Source organism: Scyliorhinus torazame, chromosome 14 (genome assembly GCF_047496885.1).
Source record: "Scyliorhinus torazame isolate Kashiwa2021f chromosome 14, sScyTor2.1, whole genome shotgun sequence".
NCBI classification, from domain to species: domain Eukaryota; kingdom Metazoa; phylum Chordata; class Chondrichthyes; order Carcharhiniformes; family Scyliorhinidae; genus Scyliorhinus; species Scyliorhinus torazame.
Window position 1 is genome coordinate 54,504,515 of NC_092720.1, and position 21,520 is coordinate 54,526,034.

The 21,520-nt window shown below is 47.8% G+C and overlaps 1 long non-coding RNA gene across 1 annotated transcript in view; it reads left to right on the forward strand.

Annotated features, from left to right (window-relative positions):
* Nucleotides 1-21,520, forward strand: part of LOC140389742 (uncharacterized) — an 846,836-nt gene that overhangs the window by 506,075 nt on the left and 319,241 nt on the right. The window contains exon 3 of the long non-coding RNA XR_011934461.1: nt 1,379-1,444. This is a non-coding gene — a long non-coding RNA (uncharacterized lncRNA). The remainder of the gene's footprint in view (nt 1-1,378; nt 1,445-21,520) is intronic.

Here is a 21,520-nt window from a genome sequence, read left to right on the forward strand (position 1 = left end):
GTGAGGGGGTTGGGATGGGCTGAGGGTGGTTGGGGTGGTCACACATGTGTCATGAGGATCCGCAACTAGGTAGGGGGGACTCACTTTGCCGCGCGCTGCCGACCTTCGTGTCAGTGACCTCCCTCTCCGCCGGGCCGGCGACCATGTCCAGTGTCCACTGCTTGGGCATGATGAGGGGATGCAGGTCTGGTGGTGTGTCCTCCCCCCCGGTGTTCTCCTGCTCCCGGCGGTTGTGCACGCCCTTGTCCTGGGGTGGGGGGGAGAAACACAAACAACGGCACTGTTAGACAGTCCGGCACGTACAGCCCAGGGGTTGGGTAGCTGATAGCATCAGTGGCCAGGGCACACGGCCATTGCAGCAGACATGGGTGCTGGCATGTGGGGCAGGATGGGGTCCGGCTGTCCCCCGGGAGGGGGTCTGGTCACATGTGTGTGGGAGTTAGGGGGGGTTAGTGCCTGGGGCACATCGCTGCTTACTCACCCTGGCCGCCCTGAGGAGGTTGTTGCAGTTTTTTTCTGCACTGGATGCCAGTCCGGACGACTTCGCTGACGGCGGCTCCCATCTCTGCCCAGGCATGGCGAATGGTGGCGCCTGAGGACCTCCCTCCCGGGCCGGGGTACAGCACTAGCCACCTCCCCTCCACGGGGTCAAGGAGGGTCTCCAGTCCGGTATTGCGGAAGCGCGGCGCTGCTCTCTTTGCGGTCATGATGACTGCGGTGCTTGTGTGTGGGAGGGGTAGAATCCCTTAAGTCCAGCCGCAGCTGTGCGGCAATCACGGAATCGGCAAATCCGCCGCCGTTCCGCTTCCAGAGTGTGACTTTTCGCGTGACACCCATGCTTGCCCCTTTGCAGTGTCTGAATAGCTTCACCTGTAGACCCGATTTCGCCATCGTGAAACTCTATAGTTTTCACGACGGCGTCAACACTTAGTCTCCAGAACGGAGAATCCAGCGAAATATCTTTTCTTCAATACTCTAGCAAACTGCTGTCCATTATTATGTTTAAATACAAAATAACAATGTACAATGTACTCATTTTAATAATCAGAGTTTTGAATAAGGCAATAGGGCACAAATAGAATGTATTTTATTGGTTGTAAAGCACGTTAGGATGACCTGAGAGTGTAAAGGCACTCTTCAAATTCAAATCTCATGGAAAAACCTATGGCACTGCTATCATGAGACCTTCATGACTGAGAAACGGACTTTGCACAATGGGTTGATGGTTAATTTTCTGCTATTTGTTTTCCACAAAGTAACGTATCGATTGCTTCTGATCAATTTTGATGAAATAAGAAATATTTTCTTGTTAAACATCTAACATCTGTAGTTTCAGCCTGAGAGAGTTTGACAAAATAATTGCATTCTCTGTCTTCAGGATACTAGTTTCTTGCCGAATTATGTGGATCGGGGAAACAAGGAAATAAAACAGAAGGTGTTGCAGGTAGGTGAGAAATCTACAATTAAAAGTGAAGGATGAAATTGATTCACACTGTTACTTTTGCTGGAGCTACTTGTTTGAGTGTTACTGCTAATTTCAACAACAGAAAGATAAATCTGCATGTTCCATTGTCGGGGTGGGTGGGGGGGGGGGAGGGGGGATCAACTTTAAAGAAAATAATCTGGTTTAACTGAAGGGAGGTTCTTGTTTATGTTTTTTGTGACTCACTCACTAAAGGTCCATAATGCCATGAGGCCAGATGCAACGCACGCCCAGTTCTTTGAGAGTAATTTTACCATTCACCTTGTCAAAACCCAACAGATTGAACCTCCTGTCTGTTTTGCGGCTGGTTACTTTCTACTTTTCATTGACGGCAATGAAATGTAGCATCGGGTGGAGTGTGAAACAGATGCCAACCCAATCCTCCCAGTTTCCTGCTGGGTGGGTTAAGTTAAAATTAATTCAGAACCAACCTTGAGAAGAAACTGAAAAGCAGAATCAAATTAATTTAAACCAGCAGTTGAATCATAATGCAATAGAAATTGGAGTTAATGGAACTTACAGATTTTGTCAAATTCATACGTTTGCAAAAGCTTGCGAAGAAATGTTTTAGAATTAGTTTTTTCAGCTGTTCCCATGCATATCTCTTTGCAGTTTTGAAGCTGCCCATGTTCCTTCATGAATATACAATTTGAAGCCTCCCTCGAAAACGTTACTGGCTTTGATGTGAAATATTGAAAACCCATCATTTTAATTCTAGGTGAAGATTACAGCTCAGGTGGTCATTCTGAAGTAAACTGTTGTTATTTGTAACTCAAACTGCTATTTTGGTTACATTATCTGCCATGTTCTTTCACATGAATCATAGTCGTCAACTCTCCAGAGAGTATTATCAAGACTTCCAATCAAAGTCTCAACAGACAGGAACAAAATGCTCTGCTCCCAGAGGATCTAAAGGGAAGGAACAGCCCTGTGCTACATTTACAGATTGCTGTAGGGTGCTTTTTCAGTTCAAATCGAAGATACTTTTACAAGCAGCTGTGAATCTAAAGTTTCAGATCTGTTTTGCACTCCTTTAAAATCCATGACAGTGGAATATTGTGTGATTGTATCTGAGCACAAATGAACCTAATGTTTCTATTGTGGATACCAGACAAACTGATACTTTAGCAGATCACTGTACTAAATGACTATAGTGTCTTCTTGTGGGAAAATGCTGCGAGAATTTTGTAATGAACTGGTTGACTTGTCTTTCCTGATTGATGCAAATTATACTTTAAGTTTACTGGCTTAATAGTTAACACTTACTCCAGTTCTCAAAACTTATGAATTGGGACATTATATAAGCAAATAATACCTTTGTTAACACCATGTTGTTAGAATAGAATATTGCTTGTGATGCTTACTGTCACGATGTATGCCTAGTTAATCCTGTGAGTACATTGTCTGGAAACTTGGAGAAATAAGTGATCATTTCCCTTGGTTCAGAACATATAAAAAAGTAAGTGATTCCTGTGCTGGCTAACTGTAGACATGCCAGATTGAGTGATTTAATCAAACTTTGAGAATTATTATGTGTGCACTTCAGACAAACTGAAGTTACCATTATGGTACTAAATTGTAGAATAAAGTGATAGGAATTTCCCTTTTATCTTGCAGTATTACTTTTTTGTCAGTAGGTGTCACTAGGAGAATTTGCCACAATTTTGACAAGTTCATTCACCAGTGAACCTTTTCCTTTAGCAACTTTTTTACTATTTTACCTTACTTTTGAAGACTCTTTTTAATTTTGTTGTTTGCTTCTTTTTCATTTATGTTTTAAAAAATATTTTGCTGCTCTGACATGAATATACCGTTGATAACAGTTGATAACTCAGTTTTTCTCTGATGAGATCATAGTCATGTGTTGAAAGGTATTCATTATGCTTGGGCAATGAGCTGGTCAACTGATGCTGAGTCATTGGCATACTAATCATTGGCATACTTTGATAAGCAACCATCATTCTCATGAGAGAGAAATGGAGCTAACGTTTTGGATCTGTGACCTTTCATCACAGCACAGACCTGCTGGAGGCCTCTGCCGAGAGAGTTATCCTCTCTAACGTCCCGCCTTTCATTCCCACAGAGCTCCTCCTCACCCACCTCCATCAACTGGGGGACGTCCGGTCAGGGGTGATTCCGCTCCTGCTCGGCCTCAAAGACACCACCCTCAAGCATATTTTCTCCTTCCGACACCAGGTCTTTGTTTGCTTGGCCCGGGAGGAGGTCCTGGAAGGGACGGTTGAGATCCCTTTTGGGGACAAAACCTACCACATCTTCTGGTCTGCGGGTGACGTGCGGTGCCACGCCTGCGAGAAGGTGGGGCATATTTTTAAAAATTGCCCCACCTCTAACACTGCTGCTAATGGTGCCGCCGCCCCCTCTACTTCCACTGGCGTGGAGGTGAGGGGACAGCTGCGTGGATGGAAGGCTGAGAGGAAGACCAACATAGCGATTCGCCAGTGGTCAGTTTGGATCCTTCTGACCCTCTGACCCTGACTGACCCAGTGCCCCTGACTACTGACTCAGGTGCAGTCATTACGCCTCACCCCACCATCACCCAGCAACACCCTCAGCCCGGTGACATTTCTCCGTCAGATGCCGGGCAACACTTCTGCGTGGGCCCTCTGGGTGGCGGTAGTGAGGTGCACGAACTCGAACCAGAGGGTGCTCTGTCCCAGCCACAAATTCTAGAGAGAAGCATTGAGGGACAAGGAGTCAGCCTGGAGGGGCCTCCAGAGATAGAGGTCTCCCCAGTGTGTGACCCTCTCCCCCGCAAACAGCGTCAATCGAGGTTCTTTTCCATAGATGTCACGCCCAGTCCCCGAAAGAAAAGGGGCTGGGTTGTAGATGGTGAGGAAATCCCAGCAACTGCCACTGCCCACCGAGCAAGGTGCTTCGGGGTCGGACGGGACCCGAGACTTGTTCACTTTCTCAGGAGAGGGGGTCAGCGATAACCCCCTGCTTCTTAGCGTGTTATGGTTTGGAAGACCCTCTGTCCCAACCGCTGTCTTCGGCACCTCTGCCACCATCCCGGAACTGTTTCCGGAGTTGTATTCGGGGCCTTCCGGAGACTAGGCAGCGGGGGCGGAGCAGGCATCTGCACCACCGCCCCCCACTGGCACGGGGCCCCGGGAGGAGCCTGAGGAGATCCCGCTTGTCGATGATCCCGGTGGCGGGATCAAGGCAGGCCCTGGGTTGGTTGGTGGGCCCATGTCGCCCGCTGCACTCAGTGTGGTGGAGGTTCTGGGCCCAGAGGGCAACTGTCCGAAGGCTGTCAGCCGCCCAGTGTCGGGAGCACAGGGTACACGAGACGCTCTGTAGCGAGGTGCGGGTCTCACTCGTGCCTGACACTGTGTCGCCCCCTCACCCCCCGGGGGACTCCCGGAATCTGGCACATCATAATTGAAGGTTCTATTTTCTGCCTCCGTAGATAGTTCAGGCAGACCCAAAATGTTAACTGTTTTCCTTTCCACAATTGCTGTCAGACTGCTGAGTTTTTCCGGCATGTTCTGTTTTAATTTCAGTATTCCAGCATCAACAGTATTTTTGTTTTTGCATCATTCCTGTGCCCATGGGGGTCAGTTAACTCAGGTGGCTGAGCGGCTGGAATGAAGTACAGGATGATGCCAAAGTGCAAGTTCAACCCCCGGGCCAACTGTGATAGTCCATGGAGGCCTGCTTCATTGCCTTGCCCCATGCACGATGGGGACTGATGCCGCTCAAGTTATACAACCACTTGTCTCCCTCTCTAACAGAGAAAGATGCCTTTTTGAACCCTCGTGGACTCCAGCTAATTATCAGTTATCATGAGCCTGTCTCAATGCTATAACTTATTATTATTACATAATGTTGACAGATTTGTTTGGTAAGGTATTTGGTAGAACTGTGATGAGTGCTTTGGCAACAATATTCATGGTGACTGTTCCACAAGTTTTACTACAGTATGACATGCTATGCCAAATCCATAATATTTGCAATCTCCTGTGAAGTGGGTGTTTGTTTTTGCCACACTAATGATGATAGATTCAAAGTCGGGTTCATTTGTCCAAATCTACCTTCTTATAGATTTTGCTATTGAACATGTTGCAGATGAGAAAGCTTATGCACATGTTATTGTAATATTTTATAACAGAGGCTCATAGCTCTGAAATCGCCTACCTTCTGGTCAGCATTTTGTTGAGTTCAGAACCTTCATTTTCTATCTGTCCAGAGACTGTGGGATCTTCCACAGACCACCCGTGGTTAATTATGCCATTTCTTTGAGAAGAACTTCTTTCAACCACAATTATTTCAATAATTTTGTCTTGCAGAAGCCGTGCCTTAATTTTTCATGCAATTACACTTATTGGTCTGTTAAACCATTATATTTCTTGATTGTATTCCTACTGCATTGAGATACTATGGCTGAGATTCTCTCGCCTCCCTGTGGTGTGCTTCTAGGTCCAGCTGCTGTCAGTCGGATTTCCCGTTGAATTTACCCCACGCTGCCTGGACACCCACAGTGGGGATGTGCTGTCGGCTGAACCAGAAGATCCCATTGGCGTGAACAACCGGTTGATCTCGTCCATAGAATCTGTCATATCCACACGTGTTTGCAGGGGTGGATTTACAGTTCGTGGGGCCCTGTGCTCGCCTTCATCTCTGCCCCTCCTAACCGCACGCCCCTCCCGACGCCACCCACCCTCATCCCACAGAACGCAAAGGCGGCAGCTAGGAAAATACACAAATTGATCACTTCTTTTTAACTTGCAATAAAATGCCTGTGTGAATAATTTCTGAATTGAAATCCAAGCTTACCTCATGTCAAAATGACAATAGAGATGGTCAATATTGCAATCTCTGAATCTTGAGGCGAACAAACATGGAACTTGTTGATGAGCAACAAGATGGACAAATCAGCCGATGACATCATGGCAACACAGTGCAGGACAGAATGACCCAGTCCAGAGCAGGGACAAATACTCCAGTCAACAAGATGCATACACTGTGTGGTATTATAGGTATTACGGTACCTGAGAGGCTGAAGTACCATTGGTAGAACCTATATGCTTGCTATTGGCTAGAGAGTATGATAGCTCTGCCCTGATAGGCAGGGTATAAGAACCTGTGCCGCCCCAGCAGCCCTCATTCTGTACCTGAGCTGCTGGGGGAAACATCTAGCTTATTAAAGCCTTCAGTTGTACTACAACCTCGTTTTACTGGTCATTGATCGTGCATCGCACTGCCATTCAGTATAGATCATAGATCATAGAATTTACAGTGCAGAAGGAAGCCACCCGGCCCATCGAGTCTGCACCGGACCCTGGAAAGAGCACCTCACCCTATCCCCGTAACCCAGAAACTCCACCCAACCCTTTTGGACACTAAGGGCAAATTATCATGGCCAATCCACCTAACCTGCACAGCTTTGGACTGTGGGAGCACCCGGAGGAAACCCACGCAGACACAGGGAGAACATGCAGACTCCGCACAGACAGTGACCCAAGCCAGGAATCAAACCTGGTACCCTGGAGCTATAACGCAACTGTGCTAACCACTATGCTACCGTGCTGCCCCGTCTCGCCCTCACCTGTCATCATGGTCTCTTGCGCACACGCCTCAACTTAATCATTCGTTACCAGTTTTCCCGCTCTGTCAGACTCAAGGCTTGAGCCTATCATCAGCAAATGCAGAGTAATCAGCCTCTGATTGGAGGCCCAGTGTGGTGGCCCAGTGTTGGGGCACTGTGACTAGGCATGGCGTGTTTCATTGTAAATTTATCTCTGCCTGTTTGTGTGATTTTCAAGGTTTTTCTTTCAAGCGAACAATGGTTTTCAGTTTACATTGTTCAGACAAATAATGAACCCTAGTTATGACCTCCAAATAATGATGACAAAGCAATGTGAATCGGACAGGTCTGCATCATGGTCCAAATTACACTTGCAAAGTCACATTTTTAATTGATTGCTTTGTGGTCTCAAATTATAGTAGTTTCTTTGGAATTGTGTGCAGTTTTGGTCTCTGCATTTAATAAGAATTATACAGCGAAGGTTCACTAAATTGGTTCCTGGAGTGAGGGGGTTGTCCTAAGATGAGAGGCTGAGTAAATTGGTCTTATATTCTCTGGAGTTTCGAAGAATGAGACGTGATCTCATTGGAACCTACACGACTCTGAAGGGGCTTGGTAGAGTGAACGCTGAGCGACAGTTTCTGCCAGACGCCGAATCTAAAACATGAGGGTACATTCTCAGGATCAAGGGCTGATCATTTAGAACTAAGATGAGGAGAAATTACTTCATTCACAGGGTTCTGAATCTTTGGAATTCTCAACCCCAGAGGGCTGTAGGGCTCCATCATTGATTAAATTCAAGTCTGAGGTTGACAGATCTTTGGTCTATCAGGAATCAAGGGATATGCGGACTGGCGGGAAGGTCAAAACGCAAGATCGAACATGATTGTATTAAATGGTGGAGCCGGCTTAACGGGCCATATGGACTACTCCTGCTCCTGTTTCATATATCCTTGTGTTTGCATATTCTTGAACTGCCAATAACTTTCAACATAAACACCATGCACAAAATAGTCTTATTCTAGTGGGTATGCTTGATCATGACAATGAGGGGACAAATGACCATTCTGAGACTTTGATTTATTGAGCCTAAACAAACTTAGTGATAATTTCCCACTCCCCACCACATGTGTACGATAATTATTGTCGTTTTCTGAACTAAGTATGACAGTATTACTCAAATAGTTTGAGTAAAACAGTTCAGATCTTCAACATTTCTTGCATTGCTGTTCTATTTATGAATACAATGACTTGCGACTTTGAGAAAACCAGGAGCTGCTGGATACTGATATTTGCTGTGTATGTTAATATATCAGTTCACATACTCCATATAAGCAATAGGTTCCAGGAGGGTCAACTTTAAATACTCCATTAAAGAGGTCACCTGCATCAACCAAGATCAGCTGTTTCCCCAATCCTGCTGCAGAAGACTTCAGAAAGCTTGAGAAGTGCTGGGTTTTGATTTTTAAGGATTCCTATCACATTTATGTGATTATTCTTCCTTCTTATTGTAAAAGCTGTAGTTTGTGCACAGATGACAGTAGCCCTCAGTACATTGCCATGATGGCTGCTTTTCATCCATGAGTCAAGAGAGTGAGTGTTGGAAAGACGGTCAACTCCAAAAGACTCTGTGACTGAAACCGTTCTCGCCTGACAACATTGCACGTGACTGTTTGAAGCTAGGGTCACAGGATACAATCAAGAGGAGGCGCTCTGGCTGATTATCCCATTCCCTAATCTATGGATAAATGCAACACCTGCACATATTTTATGACTGAGATGGGCTAATTCAGTACAAATCCGGGGTCAAACCTGAGTCCTTCACATTTGCATGACTCAGTGCACCACCTTGTCAGAGAGTGCATCGGGGCAGCAGAGACTTGATATTGTTTAAACCTTCTTGTTTCACTTAAAGCTCCTTGCCCTTTGAAACTGTTTTAAACTAACAAATTTCAGTTGATAGAGTTGTCTCCACCAATTCACTGGGAAAAAATGGAGTGAGCAAAAGCATTAAATACAACACCTGGATTGCAAACACTGTTGTGCTGCACATTAGTTTTGGATTCCATCCATCTACTGAACACAGAGGCACTTTTGCAAATGTGAACACAAACTTCATGTAGAGCAGTTACCGAATAGGTTAAACCATTATTCATGCAGCAATTGAGTCAGGACACTGGACTCATTCAAGGAGCAGTTTGATGTTGTCATTAATGATGATAGGGTTGATATTCTGGAAGAGTGAGATTAAATAGGCTGAAAAACTGCCTCATCCAAGCCCATCTCACAATCTTGCTGTTCAGCATTATCACAAGAATTATAAAATGAGACCAAAATTAAACTTTGTAGCAACAACTTTCTTACTTATCACAGGCAGGCTCTTGATAAGTGAGACAGCTCCGAGTTCTAGCTATACAGTGGCATATTGGTGAGCAGTAAATCACCAGAACTAGATAGGAATCTGAAATTTATTGGGTTTCAAGGTTCACATAATGTGTATAAATCACTCCAGTTTATCATGTCATCAGAGACCCTGGAGAAAATATTCACTTGCAGTTTGTTTCTTTCAAACGCATCACAGATCAACTCTGAAAATAAGGGATTTATTTTAATTTACCCATCAGTACAATTTCACAGGCTCTCCATATACAGCAGACAGGCCTGGTCAATATAAGTTTTTTATTGTTCTGGAATGGAGGTCGAGGTTGAGGGGAAAGTTGGCCGAGTTACTAAGAGAGGGAAAAGAAAACAGATGTTTCAATTGTTTGGAGGCAAGCTTCATTCTTAATCCATGAAGTCAGTGAATGAAAAGCCTGCATGAATATAAAGCAGAAGATGACATTCAATACCATGTGGAGTCCCAGTATGTCTTTTCAGTCTTGATTCCCATTCCTATGGCCGTGATTTTGATTGGCTGCACCCAAGTTAAGAAGACCAGCTTGCCAGTTTGGGGGCTACCCCAAATAGATCTAGAATTTTAGTTACAAAGAAGCTGTTAATCCCCCACAGTGAAGCTAGCAGTAAGCAAAAGATTCCTACAGGGATAAGACAAAGTACGCAGCTAAGCAGCTCAGCAACTATAGCTCAGCACTTCACTTGCCTGAACATGCATTGGTTAACATCATGGTCTTCAAACGCTTGTAGGCCCCATGCTGTTACCAGGTGTTAGGTTTTGTCCAATCCAGACAGCATAACACTCGAAGTTTTTTAGCAGTCTTAAACCATTGTTTGCAACTTAAAACCTTAGTTCATGTGATATTATTTTTGGGGTGCTCAGCTTGTGACTGTCCTTACTGAAGAAAAGTACAAAGTGTAAAATACCAGAACAATCTTGTTACTGTCGAAGCTGTCAAGCTAAGTCAGGCCACGGAGATGTACAGGCAGCTGGTCTCAATCACAGGCAACTGAAAGTTGCCCAAACTGTTGTGTAACATTTGGGAAATACTGGGCAAAAAAATTTGAAGCTTACCTTATGGCTGGCAGGTCATATTATTGTCTCCTGGAAGCTTTCCTGGTAATGCAGCCCAATGATTAGGATTTGATTACTGGTTCTCTCAGCAATTTATAGAAAATGAATGGCTGACAGACAAGGAAATGGACTGCAGAAAGCCTGTGAAATTGTAATGATGGGTTAGAGTGTCTATATAAAGGTACAGTATGTGTGTCTAAGTCATATAAAAACATAGCAGATCGGCAGTATGCTCTATTATTTGATAGAGTGGATAATGTGAGAAAGCTCAGACAAAAATGAAAAGAATGGGATAAAATCCATTAATTGTAGTACCGCACTTCTGCAGGTGATCATGGTTCAGTAAAGCAACTGATTTCCTTTGAGAGAATTTTGTGTTGTAGAATGTTAGCATATAAATACATATTTGGTGATAATTACTTTGATTTCATTGTATCTTTGTATGATTTTTTTTGACAATCTGTTAAACTGTAGATTAAAAAGCCAAATTATTGAAATCATAACTTTTTACATTTATATGTTTCTGATGTTGATTCTCTTAGCAGTGACTTAAACTATCTAACCATATATACGGCAGTTAATAACTGTGGTTTTCAATATTTGATAGCCAAAAGGAAGTAATATTTTGACATCCACAATGCTTAACGTGTGTTGCTGCTGTTAAAGTATGTAGTTACATTGGGGAAAGGCATTATAAGATCAAAGATGCAATTCTAAAGCTGTGCAGGAGCAGAGGGGCCTGCGGATGTGGTGGGGTACATCTGTACAAATTATTGAAGGCTGTAGGCTAGGTTGAGAAAGCAGTTAATATGACATATGGAATACTGGGCCTTATAAATGGAAGTATAGATTAGAAAAGCAAGGAAGTTACGGTGAATCTTTATAAAACACTGATTCAGCTTCGACTGGAGCATTATGCCAACTTCTGGGCACCACATTTTAGAAAGGATGTGAAGGCATTGCTGAGGGTGCACAAATGATTTATGAGAATGGTTCTGGATATGAGACTCTTCAGTTCCGTGTACAAATTAGCATAGCTGGGGCTATTCACCTTAGGGAAGGGAAGGTTGAGGGAAGATTTAATAGAGGTAATAAAAATCATGAGGGGTCTGGAGGAGAGTTTGTATAGGAGGTCGGGATTGAAGGCACTAGCAACACCGCCGCTCCCGACGGCCCGGGGGAAATACTCAGGGAGTCCGGTAGTAATAGCTTTGTTGAGAATTTGGAGGCAGTTTCGACAGTACTTCGGGTTGGGGGCAGGGTCAAGGGAAATGTCGATTCAGGGGAACCATAGATTTGAGCCAGGGCAGTGGGATGGAAATTTTCGAAGATGGGAGGAGAAAGGAATTAGGACACTAAAATATTTGTTTCTTGGGGGTCGGTTTGCAGGATTGAAGGAGCTGGGAGGGAAATATGGGTTGGAGCAGGGGATATTTAGATACATGCAGGTTCAAGACTTTGCCAGAAAGAAGACACAGAGCTTCCCGGAAGAGCCGGCCTCCACATTTCTGGAGGAGGTGCTGACGACAGGGGGACTGGAGAAGGGGGTATTGTCGGCGGTTTACGGGGCTATTTTAGAAGAGGAGAAGGCATCACTGGATGGGATCAAGGCAAAGTGGGAGGAAGAGTTGGGAAAGGGTATGGAGGAGGGGCTCTGGTGTGAGATGCTCTGGAGGGTGAACGCCACCACCTCATGCGCGAGGTTGGGGCTGATACAGCTGAAGATAGTATATAGAGCGCATCTCACAAAGGCGAGCATGAGGGGGTAGAAGATGTGTGTGAGCTTTGCCGGGGGGGGGGTCCCGCAAATCACGTTCATATGTTTTGGTCCTGTCCAAAGCTGGAGCATTACTGGAAGGAGGTTTTTAGAGTAATCTCTAAAGTGGTGCACGTGAAACTGTACCAGGGCCCTTGGGTGACCATATTTGGGGTGTTGGACCAGCCGGGGTTGGAAACAGGTGCGGAGGCAGATGATGTGGTCTTCGCCTTGTTGATCACCCGAAGGCGGATCCTGTTGGGATGGAGATCAACCTCTCCACCCTGTGCCCTGGTGTGTTGGAGGGACCTGCTGGAATTCTTGAGAAGGTCAAATTTGAACTGAGGGGAAGGATGGAAGGGTTCTACAATTCATGGGCGTTATTCATTATGCACTTTCGAGAATTGGATTACATCGAACATTGGGGGGGGAGGGAGACTGACTCTATGTGTTAATGGTGACTGTGGGTGAATCCTGATTTCTTTTTGTTATTTGTTTATGTTAACATGCGGGATGCTGTTTGGGGTTTGGTGGGATTAATGTTTATTGTTGGTGGGTGTAAATTTGGGAGAAAATGTGAAAAAGGAGGAGAATAAAAATATTTTTTTTAAAACATCATGAAGGGTCAAGGCAGAATAGGTAAGGAGAAACTGTTCTCTGCACCAAAAAGATTGATAACCAAAGAACACTGATTTAAAGTGACGACACAAGAACCAGAATCACAGAATGGTTACAACACAGTGGGAGGCCATTTAGTCCATCATGTCTGTGCCAGCTCACAGAATGAGCAATTTACTTAGTGTCGCTCCCCTGCCTTCTCCCTGTAGTCCTGCACATTCTTCCTTTTCAGATAATAATCAAAATTCCTCTTGAATGCATCAGTTGAACCAACCTCCACCACACACTCAGGTGTGCGTTCCAGAGCTGAGCCTCTCTCTGTATCAAATCGTTATTCATTATGTCGCTATTGCTTTTTTTTTGCCAATTACCTTAAATCTGGGCCCTCCTGTTCTAAATCCTAAAGTGTGATGCCCAGTCTGGCACAATACTCCAGCGGAGGTCAAACTAGTATTTCATATATCCTGAACATGTCCGCTTTGCTCTTGTACTCTATGTTCCTATTAATAATGAGGCGAGTTGTTGGCATGTGAAATGGACTGTTTGAGAGTGTGCTCGATGCAGATTCAATCATGGTTTCCAAAAGGAAATTATATAATTATTTGAAGAGTAAAATTTGCAGGGCTGCAGCTGGGACTAGGAAAGTAGGGCTAGATTCTCTGTTTGGGAGATTATGGGCTGGATTCTCTGTTTCAGTCACTAATTGCCGGCTGAAACAGAGAACCTGCGGGCATTTTACGACGCCAAAATCAGCACCGAACTCTCACGAAGTCCGGGACCGGTGAGGGGCAAGCAGCGGCACTGGGTGAAACTCCCGGCTCCCACGCCAAAAACGGCCGGAGAATGGCTGGGTCCGTGGGCGCGCAACGCGATTACGCCACTTCCGTGGGGGTGGAGCTTGTCTGACCGGCACCAAAACGGCGCCGGCCCCGATTTGGGCGTCGGAATGGATTCTCATCCCAATTGCTGATTATGATGTCGGCGTTGGGCAACGGAGAATCCCACCCCATGTTTTCCTGACGGAGGTAAATTTCTCCCCCTAGGAGCTCAAACCAGCAAACAATTCCAATTTATGCATGGCAAGGAATTTGAGGGATTTTAAGCAGGCGAGGTCTTGCAGTCAGCTACTCCCCACTCCCTCACGTCTCAAATCAGCCCTGAATGTCATCCTGCACTGTACAGCAGTCCCCCACCCCCAGATTGCATGGATGCCTCCCCTACCCCCAGTTAAGGGGTGTCCCGACCCTCCCCCCATCCCGGGACCCTTGTAATAGGGAGACCCCCCAGGGACCCTTGTAACAGGGAGACCCCCACAGGGACCCCTTGAATAGGGAGACCCCCAACAGGGACCCCTGTAATGGGCTGCATGGTATCACAGTGGTTAGCACTGTTGCTTCACTGCACCAGGGTCCCTATTTTGATTCCCGGCTTGGGTCATTCTCTGTGCGAAGTCTGCACATTCTCCTTGTGTCTGCATGGGTTTCCTCCGGGTACTCCACAAGTCTTGAAAGATGTGCTGTTAGGTAATTTGGACATTCTGAATTCTCCCTCAGTGTACCCGAACAGACGCCTGAATGTGGCGACTAGGGGCTTTTCACAGTAACTTTGTTGCAGTGTTAATGTAAGCCTACTTGTGACAATAAAGATTATTATTATAATAGTGAGACCCCCCCATAGTGACCCCTGTAATAAGGAGACCCCCCTCAGGGACCCCTGTAATAGGGGGACTTCCCCCACAGGGACCCGGGTAATAGGGAGACCCTTCCAGAGATGCCTGTAATAGGGAGACCCCCCACAGGGACCCATGTAATAGAGAGATAGCCAACAGGGACCCCGTAATAGGGAGACCCCCCAGGGATGCCTGTAATAGGTGGACCCCCCCAGGGACCTACATAATAAGGAGACCCCAACAGGGACCCCTGCATTAGGTAGACCCCCCCCACCACATGGACCCCTATAGGGACCCCTGTGATAGGGAGACCCCCAAGGGGCTCTGTAATAGGGAGAGTCCCCAGGTGGAGTCCTGTAAAAGGAAGACCCTTCCAGAGATGCCTGTAATAGGGAGACCACCACAGGGACCCCTGTAATATCGAGGACCCCTCTCCCAAGGGCCTCTGTTAAATGGGGGGGATCCCCCAGGGAGTCCTGTAATAGGGGAACACCACAGAGACCCCCTGCCTAAAAGGACCCCACCATGGACCTCCCCACACAGATTTCACCCCTCCCTCCCAGAAAAGGAACCCTTTTTAGAGGCTACAGAACAGTCCAGATAGGGGCAGTGAGAAGAATTGCAGATGTAACATTTACCTTGAAACTCCACGTGTCCATTACAGCTACAACACTGGCATCTACCCGGTAATGTGAGAGGTTGCCCAAGTGCGTCCTGTACTCAAAATACAGGACAAATCCAACCCAGCCAATTACTGCCCTATCTGTCTACTCTCCATCATCAGCAAAGTGATGGAAGGAGTCATTAACAGTGCTATTAAGTGGCCCTTACTCAGCAAAACTTTCTCACAGACACTCAGTTTGGGTTCCGCCAAGGTCACTCAGCTCCTGACCTCATTACAGCCTTGGTTCAAACGTGGACAAAAGAGCTTAATGCCCGAGGTGAAGTGAGAGTGACTGCGTTTGACATCAAGGCAGCATTTGATCGAGTATGGCATCAAGGGGCCCTAGCTAAACTGGAGTCAGAGGGAATTAGGGGAAAACCCCTGCACTGGTTTGAGTCATACCTGGCGCAAAGGAAGATGGTTGTGGTGGTTGGAGGTCAATCATCTCAACTCCAGGACATCACTGCAGGAGTTCCTCAGGGTAGTGTCCTGTGACCAACCATTTCAGCTGCTTCATCAATGACCTCCCTTCCATCATAAGGTAAGAAGTGGGGATGTTTTCGGATGACTGCACAAAATGTTCAGCACCATTCGTTACACCTCAGATATTGAAGCAGTTCATGTCCAAATGCAGCAAGTCCTGATCAATATCCAGGCTTGGGCTGACAAGTGGCAAGTTGCATTCGCATCACACAAGTGCCAGGCAATGACCATCTCCTACAGAGAGGCTCTAACCGCCCCTTGACATTCAATGGTATTACCATCGTTGAATCCCACACAATCAATATCCTGGGGGTTACCATTGATCAGAAACTGAACTGGACTAGCCATATTAATACTGTGGCTGCCATGGCAGGTCAAAGGCTAGGAATCCTATGGCGAGTAACTCACCTCCTGACCCCCTAAAGCCTGTCCACCATCTACAAGGCATAAGTCAGGAGTGTAATGGAATACTCTCCACTTGCCTGGATGAGTGAAGCTCCAACAACACTCAAGAAGCTCAACACCATCCAGCACAAAGCAGTCAGCTTGATTGCTCCCCTTTTCACAAACATTTGAACCTTTCACCACCAATAAACAGTGACAGCCATGTGTACCTACAAGATGCACTTCAGTAACTCACCAATGTTCCTTAGACAACACCTTCCAAACCAACGACCACTACCATCTAGAAGGACAAGAAAAGCAGATACCTGGGAACCTCACACCTGGAGGTTCCGCTCCAAGTCACTCACCACCCTGACTTGGAAATTTCTCGCCACTCCTTCACTGTCGCTGGGGCAATATCCTCGAACTCCATCTCTAACAGCACAGTGGGTGTATCTACACCTCAAAGACTGCAGCGGTCCAAGAAGGCAACTCACGAGAGCTTCCGGTGGCGATCGCGAACGGATTGGCCGCAGCAAAGACGCTCCCGCACAGCCACAAAATCACGGCTTTTTCGGGGGGGGGGGTTTCCCGGGGAATTTTTTTTAAAAAAATCCTTTAGGCCCCGCGAATTCGGCCCTGCCCAGGCGCCAAAGCTCCGATCCACAGAGCTGGAGAGGGAGAGGAAAAAAAAGGAGAGACTGGTCCCGGTGAATTGCACGTGGAGGAGGAGTGGGGATCGCTCAGAAACGGCCTGAAAGTCGGAGCACGGAGAGGGTCACAAGGACAAAATAAGAATTTTTAAATTCAACCTTCCTTGTTCCTCTCCTGCAAATTTATTTTTAAAAAAGAAAAACTTTTTTAAAGGGAAAAAGAAACTTTCAAAAAAAATAAATCCCTTTTTAGAAAAGAAAATCGTTTTTTAATTGGATTTTTTTTTTCCTTTGGGGGGAACAAAAAAAAATAATTTCTTTTTCGCACCAAAACCCAGGAAAAAAAGAGAAACGCTCAGACAGAAATATGCCTCCAAATAATAAATTGGGGGGACGGCGAGATGTAAGAAGGAGCAGCAGCGAAGGCGAAGGAAAAAAGCAGGAGCTGCGGCCGCGCAGGCAGACGACCCCATGGGGCGAGGCGGAGGTTTTCATAGTTTTCATAGAATTTACAGTGCAGAAGGAGGCCATTCGGCCCATCGAGTCTGTACCGGCTCTTGGAAAGAGCACCCCACCCAAGGTCAACACCTCCACCCTATCCGCATAACCCAGTAACCCCACCCAACACTAAGGGCAATTTTGGACACTAAGGGCAATTTATCATGGCCAATCCACCTAACCTGCACATCTTTGGACTGTGGGAGGAAACCGGAGCACCCGGAGGAAACCCACGCACACACGGGGAGGATGTGCAGACTCCGCACAGACAGTGACCCAAGCCAGAATCGAACCTGGGACCCTGGAGCTGTGAAGCAATTGTGCTATCCACAATGCTACCGTGCTGCCCATTCAGGCGAATCAGGAAGTAGGAAAGCTGGCGAGCCGAGCAACGGACAGGAACAGGACACAGCAACCATCCCCCCCCTCCCTGCCCCCCCCCTGCCCCCCCCCCCCCCCCCCGCACAGGGGAGGAATGGAGAAGCGTGCTGAAAACGGAAATATACGCCATAAAGGAGGAGATAAAAACGGAGATAAACGCCATGAGGGAGGCACTCAGGACGGAGCTCCACACAATGATGAAGGAAATGCTGGCAGAGACAACAGAAAAAATGCAGCGAACCATCAACGGCCTGGAAAGGAAGGTGGAGGTGCAGGAGAAAACTATTCAGGAGTTGGAGAGGGCCGCCTCGGACCAGAGCGACAGGATGGTAACTCAGGAAACCGAGGTGAAAAGGCTGGTAACCACCCAAGGGAGCCTAAGAGGAAAAGTGGAGGACCAGGAAAATAGGTCCAGACGGCAGAATGTTAAAATAGTGGGTCTGCCAGATGGGATGGAGGGCAGAGATCCAACAGACTACGTCACCCAAATGCTGGGCAAGCTAGTGGGAAGGGAGAAGTTTCCAAACCCCCCCGAAATTGACAGGGCGCACAGGTCGCTCCGACCCAGGCCCAAAGCCGGGGAGCAGCCCAGAGCGATTATCGTGAAGCTGCACAGGTTCCAAGACAGGGAAGAAATCCGAAAGTGGGCCCGGCAGACGAAAGCGAGCACGTGGGAAGGGAAGACCATAAGGGTGTACCAAGACATTGGGGCGGACCTGGCCAAAAGAAGGGCTGAATTCAACAGGGCCAAATCAGCACTCTACAAAAGTAATGTGAAATTTGGGATGTTATTCCCGGCCAAACTCTGCGTAACATTTGAGGGGAAGGAGCTGTTTTTTAACACCCCAGCGGCAGCGGAGGTGTTAGAGCGAAGAAACGGGGAGAGGAACAGCCACAACGGCCATCATGAAAGCGACGGGGATGGAAAAGGAAGAATTGGAACAAAGAGCAGCGGGCAGACCGCAAACAGACAATAAGATCACAAACTGTACACACGTGTTTGGTGCACTGTGCGGGACTGTGCTGACTCGTTCCCGGGCTCGTTCCACCTCTCAATGCAATGGGGGGAGCGAAGCAAGGTGAATGAGGGTGAAAAAGGCAGACAGGAGGGCGAGACAAGGGCTAGCAAAAGGAAGGTAAAACAGGACCAGAACAGGGCAAGTGCTGGGAGGGGGGCCACCGTGCTAGAGAGGAGGGCTAACACGGGAGGGCAAGAAGAAAGGAGGGCCGCGGCGCACTTCTCAGGGGAGAGGGTGGGGAAGAACACGGGGGGGGGGGACAGAGGAACAGGGACTAAGGGGGGGGGGGAGAGGAGTCGGGAGGAGAGCGCAGAACAAAAGAGAAGCAAAGGGAAGGGTGAGGTAGATAAGCAGCACGAACACAGGCCTCGGCAGGCATGGAGCATGGATAGGAACCAAGATGGTGCCACAAACAGCCACTCGGGAGGGCTTCAGGACGAAGGGAGACCCTGGAGTGCAGGGGCGCATCCACATGGCGTACACACAGCTGGCGGTCATGGTGGGTGCCCCCTGGACAAAAGGAAACCCTGGAGCCCTGGGGCCTGACCACATGGTGAGAGCGGTGACCGTGGCCATTTTGTACGGCCCCCTAATGAAGGGAAACCCCGGAGGGCAGGGGCGCATCCACCGGGTAAGTATGGGTGACCCCGCAGGACCGGGGGGTCAAAAATCCCCCACCAGGATTGTTACCTGGAACGTAAGGGGACTCAACGGCCCGGTCAAAAGATCCAGAGTCTTCACCCACCTTAGAAGCCTGAAAGCAGACATAATCTACCTACAAGAGACGCACCTGAGGGAGAAGGACCGAATGCTGGTAAGGAAGGGCTGGGTGGGACAGACATACCACTCATGCTACGGGATGAGGGCTAGGGTAGTAGCAATATTAATTAGTAAGAGGACGAGGTTTACGGAAACCAAGATAGTTACGAACCCAGGGGGACGGTACGTCATGGTCAGCGGTGTCCTGGGAGGAGTACCGGTCGTACTGGTAAATGTGCGCACTCCCAACTGGGACGACACAGAATTCATAAAGAAGACCATGGCAGAATTCCCCGACTTTGACACACATCGACTTATCATGGGGGGCGACTTCAACTGTGTACAGGACCCACTGACCGGCCGATCAAACCCCAGAGCAGGGAAAAAGACTGGCATGGCTGGGGAACTAGGAGCATTTATGGAGAAGATGGGGCGGTGGACCCATGGAGGTTCCTGCACCCGGGAGAGAAGGAATTTTCATACTTCTCACAAGTACACAAGGTATACACCCGTATCGACTTCTTTGCAGTAGGGATATCGGTGCTTCCAGGGATCACGGGAACGGAGTACTCCGCGATCGTTATCTCTGACCACGCTCCACACTATATGGATGAGAGGTTGGAGACAGGTTGTGCCCAGCACCCCACATGGAGGCTGGACATGGACCTCCTGGCTGACAAGGCCTTCTGTCAGAAAACATCGCGGGCCACAGGCGACTATGTGACTAACAACCAAAATGGGGAGGTCTCACCCTCCACGTTCTGGGAGGCACTGAAGGGCGTGATTAGAGGAGAGATCATAGCCTACAAGGTAAGCAGAGATAGGGAAGAGAGGGTGGCCAGGCAACAACTGGTGGACTCCATCCTGGAAGTCGACAGAAAATACTCCGGGGCCCCGACCGTAGGGCTGCTGGCGGAGAGGAAAAAGCTGCAAATGGACTTTAACCTGCTATCCACTAGGAAAGCAGTGTACCAACTCCGCCAGACACGGGGGACCTTCTACGAACACGGAGACAAGGCTGGCCGCCTATTGGCTCACCAGCTGAGAAAGCAGGCAGCCACAACAGAAATAGCGCAGGTAAAGGATAGCAGAGGCAGACTGGTAACAGAACTAAAGGAGATCAATCGGGCATTTGAGACCTTCTACCGGGGACTGTACACCTCCGAGCCCCCCAACGGGGCCGCGGGGATGAAACTGTTCCGAGACAGACTGGAACTACCAGTTTGGGGGAAGACAGACGGGCGGAGCTGGAAGCACCAATAGACCTGGGAGAAATCATGGAGAGTATCAGCTCCATGCAGGCGGGGAAGGCACCGGGACCCGATGGGTTCTCGGCGGACTTCTACAAAAAATTTGCACCAGTCCTGGCCCCACGCCTAAGGGACATGTTCGCGGACTCACTGGCAAGGGGCACTCTGCCCCCAACACGAGCGCAGGCCACAATTTCACTGATACCCAAAAAAGATAAAGACCTGATGGAATGTGGATCATACAGACCCATTTCACTGCTGAACGTGGATGCGAAAATACTCGCAAGGGTCCTGGCCAAAAGGCTGGAGGGTTGTGTACCAGAAGTGGTTGCAGAGGACCAAACCGGCTTTGTCAAGGGTAGGCAGCTCACGGCGAACATCAGGCGGCTGCTGAACGTAATAATGACCCTCTCTGGGGAGAGAACAGCAGAGGTGATCATCTCCCTGGACACAGAAAAGGCCTTCGACAGAGTCGAATGGAAATACCTCTTCGAGGTACTGGAACGGTTTGGGCTAGGAGCGGGGTTCACCGCCTGGATGAGGCTCTTAAGACATAAGACATAAGACATAGGAGCGGAAGTAAGGCCATTCGGCCCATCGAGTCCACTCCACTATTCAATCATGGCTGATTTCAACTCCATTTACCCGCTCTCTCTCCATAGCCCTTAATTCCTCGAGAAATCAAGACTTTATCAACTTCTGTCTTAAAGACACTCAACGTCCCGGCCTCCACCGCCCTCTGTGGCAATGAATTCCACAGACCCACCACTCTCTGGCTGAAGAAATTTCTCCTCATCTCTGTTCTAAAGTGACTCCCTTTTATTCTAAGGCTATGCCCCTGGGTCCTAGTCTCCCCTGCTAATGGAAACAACTTCCCTACATCCAC